The sequence below is a fragment of the Candoia aspera genome, chromosome 10 (genome assembly GCF_035149785.1).
Source record: "Candoia aspera isolate rCanAsp1 chromosome 10, rCanAsp1.hap2, whole genome shotgun sequence".
Taxonomy (NCBI): domain Eukaryota; kingdom Metazoa; phylum Chordata; class Lepidosauria; order Squamata; family Boidae; genus Candoia; species Candoia aspera.
The window spans coordinates 21475689-21485448 of NC_086162.1; positions in this window are offsets into that span (position 1 = coordinate 21475689).

Genomic DNA, 9760 nt, shown 5'->3' on the forward strand with positions numbered 1-9760 from the left:
CCAGGTCTATTATGGAGTGCCATCTGGCGGGACCCAGGAAGAGAGCCTTTTCTGTCATGACGCCCACCCTTTGGAACATCATCCCCCCCCGAGATCTGATTGGTCCGATCCTGGGGGCCTTCCATATGGTTGTGAAGACGTGGCTGTGTCCCTGGCCTGGAGATTAGAATACGCGACAGGGCCCATGGGTGGTTGTGTTGACGGTTCAGATCTTTTACCTCAGCTGCCATTTCCACATTTATTGGGGTGTGGTTGTATGTTTTGAACTGCTGTTCACCGCCCAGAGTCATAACACTGAGATAGACAGCCATATAAATTAAAATAAATACAAATAAGCTGTATTTTGCTTAACCAACCATACAGCCTAGTTTATATCCAGACCCACACACAAAACAACACGGTTTAATTGCAGAATGCTGGAACTTAGAGAAATGTCAGCTGGCTACCTACAAGTTCACAATGTGATTATACAGAACATCTTAGAAATGTGTGGCCAAAGGCTTCTGGAGATTTACCACAAGGGGCATCAAATCTCTGCTTGTTTCCTTTTAATTTTGCAGCAAAACGGAGGGTAAAAAAATATTCTACTGTATATTCAGTAATTCAGGAACAACATTCCCTCAGAGATCAGACTTGCCCTGACCCTGCTAGCTTTTCATAAGGTCCTGAAGACCTGGTTTTGTCATCAAGCTTGGGGCCCTGGATGTGTGGTTGAGCCCTATCATGGTTATGCTAATTGCTGTTGTTGGTTGGTTTTTCTCGGCTACTACCTTTGTTATTTATAATTTTCTTATATTGTTTTTATCTTATTTCAAGTAGTGTTAACCACCCAGTGTCGTATATTTGAGATGGGCAGCCATATAGATTCAATAAATACATACATATATACATACTTTTTTTTTTAATCTGTTCAATCATGTCTGAATCTTGGAGACTGCCTGGACAAGTCCCTGCAGTTTTCTTGGCAAGGTTTTTTGGGAGCGGTTTGCCATTGCCTCCTTCCTAGGGCTGAGAGAAAGTGACTGGCCCAAGGTCACTCAGCTGGCTTCGTGCCTAAGGCAGGACTAGAACTCATAGTCTCCTGGTTTCTAGCCTGGTGCCTTAACCACTATACCAAACTGGCACATACATACATACATACATACATACATACATACATACATACATACAAGAGTGTCCTCAAAATGCATCAGAATAATGGAAATTCTAGGGGTTGCTAGCGATTGGAATGGCTATGAAGGCCAAGGAGCATGGCTCCAATTTATTTGTCTATCTTTATTTATATATTTAGATTCATTAGTCACCTTATAAAACAGATTCTCTTGGGCCCTATGTAAACGGCAAAATCAAATAAAGCATAACACAATAACAATCCAATATGCACATTAAAAAACAAAACAGCACAGAACAAAATTACCCACATAGTAGTTCATATATAGATCACAGGAGCTTAAAACCACCATCGATACCGCGGGGACTAAAATACACTAAAATCTTTACCAACCCAGATACTCCATCAGCTTCCTCTTCGACACTCAATAAACAGTAAAATGCGAAACTTGGAATGCGCAACCACAGCAGGATGATCCTTTTAACTGCAGGGGCAGAAATATTTCTTTGCAGCCTGGCAGCTCCAGCCGTTCCCCTCTGCCCTTGGTAGCAAGACGCAGGCTGCCTACATACAAATGTATGGGAGCCAGCATTTCAAAATAAAACATTCCCCAGCGGTGTGCTCTGTGGTTTGCAGGAGCAGCTGTCTGGAATGACAAGGGTTAAGAGGCGATGACTTTTGCCCTTCCCTCAAATGCCACCTCAAGCAGCATCTGCCCCAGCTTGTCTCGTGGGCCAGCTGGCCCTAACAGCAATTCTTTCCCCCGTTTATATTTTAATTCACAGCAAAAGGAAAGCAGGGTTCAAACCCCAGCAATCTTTTAATAATTATCCAGCCCTTTTGCTTATGCAAAATACACCAGATAAGTTGCTTGCTCAGAGCTGTCATACCACAATTCTGCAGGAGTTGGAAATTAACTTCCATGACACCAGCAATGTTCAAGAGCTGAGCTGATTTGTTTCTGGCTCCCCTGCGGTGGGTTTGAAACCACAGTGGAACTTTGGCTACCTCCCCTCTTCAGAGTTTCAGCTGCCCTAACGGGTCTTTCAAGAGGAAAGATGGTTGGTTGGCTTTGCCATTTCCCCTCACTGATACTGCTTTGATTTTCTGCATATGATAAGACAAATGCAATATCTTTCTTTTTCATGTATGGAGGGGCAAGACAACCTGTGGCCATTTGGAGCAGATGAGTGATTCTTTGCTCTTTGTTTCCAGGGTCACAAGATCAGAAGAAGAGAAGATGATTGTGAATCATCCTGAGATCACTTGCAAGGGATTCAGGAGTGGAAAACAGTGTAGACATGCCAACCATGGATAAACAAGGGGAGGCATTTTTGCCATTCAAGCAGCAAACAGAAAAGGATGCAGAATGAGAGAGAGAGGGAGGGAGAGAGAGAGCAATGGGCAATCAATCAATCTAATTTCCAGGCAGGGCCAAGCCTGGTTTTCTGCTGAAGCTTTTATATCTAGGAGTTCTGAATAAACAACAAGTCACTGCCAAGGAACAGTGCAATAGCACCTGGACCTAGAGAGAGTTCACACCGCTGTTGCATTGTCAGAGCCTGTTTTACAGGTCAGGGCATCATCATTCATTGCCTGCATGTGAATCAACTATTCTTTACCTTTCATTTTCATACTGTGACTCACAAGCAAAGCAGGATCCTGCTTCTTAGTTTTGCAAGCCCAGCTCTCAAAGCAGGACGTGTTTCGCTTCTTTTATTCTAGAACAATTATGTTATTCTATTTTATTTATTTATTCTTCAAATTTCTATCACCGCCCATCTCTCCCAAAAGGGGACTATTCTACAAAAGAAACAGGTCCCTTTTAATCAAGGATATTAACACTTGCTCTTTAACCATCACTCCAATTCTGAAATCAGTCTGCCATTAACTTTAGCCTTAACAGAGGGCAGCCAGCCCCAGCTTGGTGCCTTCCAGATGCGTTGGGATTAAAATTCCCAGAATTCCCCAGCTATTAGCCAATGGTCAGGATTTCAGGGAGCTTAAAGTCCAAAACATCTGGTGGACACAAGATTGCCTGCCCCAGCTTTCATCTATGTAATCTTCTGGGCACATTAATTGTTCTCCTTTTTGCCTCGACACACAAATTGGGAATTGCTGCACTGTTGGGAACGCAGCACGGATCAGTGCTCCTGATACCAATTGCAGAAAGTCAGCTCAGGATGAAGAAGCAGGTGTGAATTTGCATCTCTCCAAGACTCCCATACTTACTCAATTATGATCTGGGAAAATTGGGAAAGGAATTTAAAAGCCAACTGGTGTTAACCTCTGGATTTTCAAGTGAGCACCTGGCTGAAAGGATCCACTTCTTTACAGAATGGGCAGATTGGAAAGTACTTCCATGAGCAGCTTCTGGACCCTGCAATGCTGCTGTCATGATTTTGCAAATCCGCATGGCTTTTAATTATCTTCTATTGCATTTTAAAAGAAGGGTTATTATTTTAAATAATTAATCTGGCTGCTTGGAAAATAAGTGCAAAGTGCTTTACAATTTGAATATTGCTCACTTTCTGCAAAACGGATGATAATGATTCTCATTTTAGAGATTTTCTCTCCCAAAGAGGAAAAAAAATGCCCAAAGGCTACTTAACAAATCACAGGTTATACACTGGCTACCTACTGTATTCCCTTTTGTTAGCCCAAAGGACATGCAGGCAACCTAAGGGCATATGTTGCTATCACCACCCTCTCCAAATCCCATTCCCCAACACAATGTGCTGGAGAAGGGTCCATCCCCTGTCCCCTCACCCTTCACCCCCCTCCATCAATGCTTGGCAGGCTGTAAGGAACATGAATTAAATAGGGAAGATGCCACATTGGCAGGCTCCTCCCAGCTCATAAAAGACTGCGGAGAAGCAACATTTATTTATAGGCATAGACAAACAGAACAAGTACATGTATGCACACCCATGAAAGAGAGCAAGGAAGTTCAGCTTCCAGCTCATTGACCATTACCCCATGGGGGCGAAAGCAGGCCCACAACTAGGGTCTGTGTCATCCAGGGCAAACATGGATCTTGTGCCCATTTTGGCGCCCCCCCCCAGTGCTCATTTTGGTGCCCCCCAGCACGGTGCCTGGGGCACATGCCCCGCTTGCCCCCTCCAGTTGTGGCCCTGAGCGAATGGATGGGTCTCTCTGCCCCACCATAGATTCTGGCTCTAGTGATTTGGTCAGTTTAGCCTCCCACATTATTTGCTGTCAGAGGATTTTGATCTGAGTTTATACACACACACACACATACAGGTAGTCCTTGCTTAACAACCACAATTGGGACTGGAATTTTGGTTGCTAAGCAAAGTGGTAATTAAGAGAATCTGACCTGATTTTTTGACCTTTTTTGCGGCAGTGGTTAAGCGAATCACTGCAGCTGTTAAGTGATTCTTGTGGTCGTTAAGTGAATCACGTGGTTCCCCATTGATTTTGCTTGCCAGAAGCTGGCTGGGAAGGTCAAAAATGGCGACCGCGTGACCATGGGACACTGTGACAGTCATAAATGCGAACCAGTTACCACATGCCGAAATCATGATCATGTGACCACAGAGATAGTGCGATGGTCATAATTGTGAGGACTGGTTGTAAGTAATTTTTTCCAGCACTGTCGTAACTCCAAACCATCACTAAACAAATGGTTGCTAAGCGAGGACTACCTGTACACACACATTTTTCGGCCACATGATTTAGGGTGAAAATGATCTCAGGATATTCACAAAATTAATTTAAATATTTAACCGTATTTACAACCTGCCCCTGTCCAAAAGGACTCTGGCAACATACAAGTACAAGAAGAAGTAATACAAACAATGATATCATCTTCAGGATCTATATTAGGCACTATCTTTCAATAACTGGGGCCAAAGACTTGCTGTAAGAATGCCATTTTTAATCATTTACAGATGACGAACAGGGTAGGAGCTGTGAGTAAGTTTAGGAGAGAGTCTTCCAAAGAGCTGGGGCAACCCCAGAGAAGGCCTGTAATCCAACCCCCCAGGTACTTCTCGCAGAGGGGTTGATATTCTCAGCAGGCTGTCTCTAGATGGCTGGATCAAGTGGGCAGATTCAGAGACGTTGCCTGTGAGATGGTTGAAATCCAACACAAAAAATCAGCCTCGTGAAGGAAAAGACTACCTAGATCATGATATATCTGCAAGATGGAAGAAGGCTGAACCTAACTTCACAGAACTTTGCTAACACAGACAAATCCATCACGTTCAGAAAGGCAGGACTGCCTTTCTGTATCGAAGTCTGCACTATGTAGAGCAAAAGATTGCATTAAGCTGCCTGCAGAGAGTCCCAGTGATTTTCAATAGGTTATTTCTAAAAGAGATTTACCATTGGTAAAGCCCATTTTATCCTCACCAGAAACCCATGGGAGACTCATGAATGAAGTTGATTAGAACAAATTGCATTGTTCTGCAAAAATTGGTACTCAAAGTTCAAGCGATACGAGAGATGCGGTTCAGCAGCAGAAGATATGCTCTGTATGCTGAGGTTCCCAAGGAAAACACTAACTTAAATTAGCTGTATTTCAGTTGGTTTAGTCCACCATTTTGTTCACCCTGCAGATACATGGAGGTTATAACCCCCAGGAGCCTAGCTCACTGATTTCTCACTGAATCAGAATACAGCTGATTCAAACCTGGGCACTTATTAGGGTGAAAATTAGGAATATTTAGATATCAACCAAAGCCCATGAAGATTTACTTCCTCATCATGAAGAAAACTGTGTGAAAAGAGAGCCAGTTTGGCCCAGTGGTTAAGGCAACGGGCTAGAAACCGGGAGAAGGAGAGTTCTAGTCCCGCCTTGGGCATGAAAGCCGGCTGGGTGACCTTGGGCCAGTCACTCTCTCTCAGCCCAACCCACCTCACAGGGTTGTGGTTGTGGGGAAAATAGGAGGAGGAAGGAGGGTTAGGTATGTTCTCCACCTTGAGTTATTTGTAAAAATAATAAAGGTGGGATAAAAAAATCTAAAAAAGAAAAAATCAGGTCTGCTCAATGACCATTAACCCTGGCTTCTGAAATTATCTATTTATATTTATTAAGAGTTTTCATATAATAAAAGACAAAAAGGGAGCAAGAGAAAGAAAAGAAAAAGAGTGTAAGAAAAGAAAAAGAAAACTGAAGTTAAGAAATATATAAATGACTTCCGACCTTCTTTTCAACAGATAATTACAATCCTATTGTCCCTCCTCCCTCTTAAACATTTTGCAAATCCCCTCGCCCTCTCATTTAATCCACATCTTTCTTAATCTTCAAATCCATAAATCATCAATTCATTTTTTTCTTCTTTCAGCAAAAAGTCCATATAAGATTTCTAGTCTTTCAAAAAAAAAATTGTTGTTTGTTCTCTGACCAAACAGGTCAGTTTTGCCATTTCTGCAGATTCTGACATTTTCACAATCCATTCCTTCATGGTGGGAGTATCATTATTCTTCCATCGTTGTGGATATAAAAATCTTGCTGCAGTTAGCTTCTGAAATTACCTAGTTTACAGATGCACAGAGTCAGTCAAAGCAATGTCCTTCATTCCATAACAGCTTTTTAAAGCAGATTTCAGCTTCATCATACAAAAGGCATGGATGCTAGATAGCTAGAATCTGGGGGATGTTCTTGTGAGTAGCATGAAGACTCCATTTCGCTTCAGACATGTATGTTTCAATTGTTATGACAGTCAATTAATCTGCCTGCTTGCTCAGTAAACAAATGAATTAGGAAGCTGGAAATGTGATTGAAATCAATTATTTAAATTGGCCTTTTTTTCTGGGCGATTGAAATAATTTATTTAAAATTACTTCAATTTAAAATCAATGCAGCCTGGGGCATACATAGGAAGTTGAGTACTATTTGGTGGGTTCTGCCCCAAAGATCAGATATGCCCTATTCTTTTAATTAACAGTTAATGTCACCCCAACCCTCCATCTGAAGTGGCGCATTATGGAGAGAGACTTTTCTAATTGACAGGCAGGGCTGTGGTGCAAATGTTGAATCCTGCTAGAAATTTAAATCCCATTTTCCAGTTGCCAAAAACCCAAGGAAACTTTAAGAACTCTTTTTTAAAAGAACACAACAAAAACTAAACCTGGCTTGAGGCAAAGGGGGAGGGGGTGGAATGACACAGCTCTTTTTTTAAATTAAAACAAAAAAAAAAACACCCAAACCTGCAACAACATTTCTCAGTAAAAAAAACTGAAGCATAAGAGGGACAGAGCTCTTGGTCATTTTTGAAACTGTGGCCGTATTTAGACCCACCCAAATCTGCGCCTCCTGCTCTCCACCAATACAGTTTACAGCAGGGTTCCTCAACCTTGGCGACTCTAAGCTGTGCGGACTTCGACTCCCAGAATGCCCCAGCCAGCTTAGAGTCTGCACAGCTTAGAGTTGCCAAGGTTGAGGAACCCTGGTTCACAAGGCTGAATAGGGCAAGGAGCTGTAAAGTACAGAACACTTGTAAAAAGAAAGATTCAGGCTGTAATCTGCAATCAGGTCGCAAATAGACTTTCGCCTCCGGCAGGTCAAATGTCTGTCTGGCAAAACTAATGCAGAAGCGGGGGAAAGGAAAACCGCCAAGGACATGATACTTGGGGGATGAATTAAGGTCTGGGAGTTGAAAGAAGAACATGATGAGTTATTGGCATGTTCTAAATATAGACATGCATGAGAAAAGCCACCAGCGCATATCACCGAAGAGTTTGACAGATCTTAGAAATTGTATCCTTCTGCAGGGTGAGTATTTATTTCAGGAATTGATTTAAGTTTGTGGATTTTTCTTAATCTCTTCCTGTGCAGAACTTCCAGTAACCAAGGGATCCTTCCTTAGAGTAGCTTTTAATAGGATTTAAATACATAAATTGGGTGATGGGAAATGTTTCTCAGGAGTGTCTTGAAGGATGTTAGAGGGTCTGTCTTTCACCATAGCTTCCCCCACCCCACTCCAGCAAGCCAGTTATGCCCCCTGCTGATGTAAAAACAATCTTGCTGGGGAGGGGGGGCAAGGGAAGGACTGAAGAGGGAATCTCATGTTCATAACAGAATGTTATTTCTTGGAAAGGTTTCTGCGTGTCACTCTAATATTGTAAATTATAACACAGGAAGGGATCATGAACCACTAATGGCTCTACATCAGTGTTTTTCAGACTTGGCAACTTTAAGATGTGTGGACTTCAGCATCCAGGATTCCCCAGCCAGCATGCTCTACGTGGTTCGAAAGTAAAGGACCTGATTCACAGATTGAATCCCTCTGATTCACCTCTAGCTCAACCTTCCTCAAATCTGGAGTCTTCCAGAGGGTTGAATTTCGACTCCTATGATCCTGAACGAGCATGGTCACTAGCTAGGAATTATGGGAACTGAAGTCCAACACATCTGGAGACACCAACTCAAGAAGCACTAGGGTCTACCATTAAATGGCTGAGGGGAGAAGTAATAGAAGAGAGACTGTGTCCAAAAACCTGGACAGTGGAAGTCAGAGAAGATAGCCTTGGGTTGGCCATCTCATATGGTATAAGACAATCTTCACTGTACATTTTGACCCTGAGATAAGGCTTCCTTCTGATGTCCTTTCTCCCCAACAGCCTATCACAGGAATAATAATAATAATAATAATAATAATAATAATAATAATAATAATAATACATCTGCCTATCCCAGGTCTTTGGGAAGGACTTGATAGGTGGACAAAAATGCCAAATCCACTCTAAACATCTGGCAGACTGTGCAACTAACCATAAATAATAATAATAATAATAATAATAATAATAATAATAATAATAATAATAGCAGCTTTGTGCAAAGATCAATGGCACAATGGAAGACACAGTTGCTGGTCAATGGTGATAGACTGGGAGAGGTTAATATCAAGAGAGGAATCTTTCAAGGAGACTCACTATCACCACTACTGTTTGTCATTGTATTGATTCCTCTGTCAACAATACTGAACAAGTCAGGCCATGGCTATCAAACATCAAAAACAGCTGCCAGGCTATCCCACCTCCTTTACATGGATGATCTGGAGCTGTATGGAAAAACACCATCTGAAATAGAATCGCTGCTTAACGCTGTCCGTATATACAGCCAAGATATTGCAATAGAGTTTGGACTGGACAAATGTGCCACCCTTACCATCAACAGGGGAAAAATAGTGAAAACTGAAGGAATCAAGAGGCCCTATGGAAACAGCATCAAGAATCTGGATGAAGAAGATCACTACAAATACCTGGGCATCCTTCAAGCTGATAACATGAAGTCAAGAAGAAGGTTAGTAGTGAATGCTTCATGAGAATGAAGATCTTAAAGTCCAAACTCAGTGGAGGAAATACCATCAGAGCAATTAAGCCCTGGGCAATTCCAGTCATTAGATACACAGCTGGAATAGTGGACAAGACTCAAGCTGAAGTAGAAGCCCTGGATAGGAAGACCCAAAAAATAATGACAACGAATCATGCCCTTCATCCACGCAGTGACATTGACAGACTCTACTTACCAAGGAGCATAGGTGGGCATGGGATGTTGTAAGTACACCAGACAGTTGAAGAAGAAAAACGGGCATTGGAGGAATATCTGAAGGACAGTGAAGAAGATGCACTGAAGCTAGTACACCATGAAGGCTTACTGAATACCGAAAAGACCATACT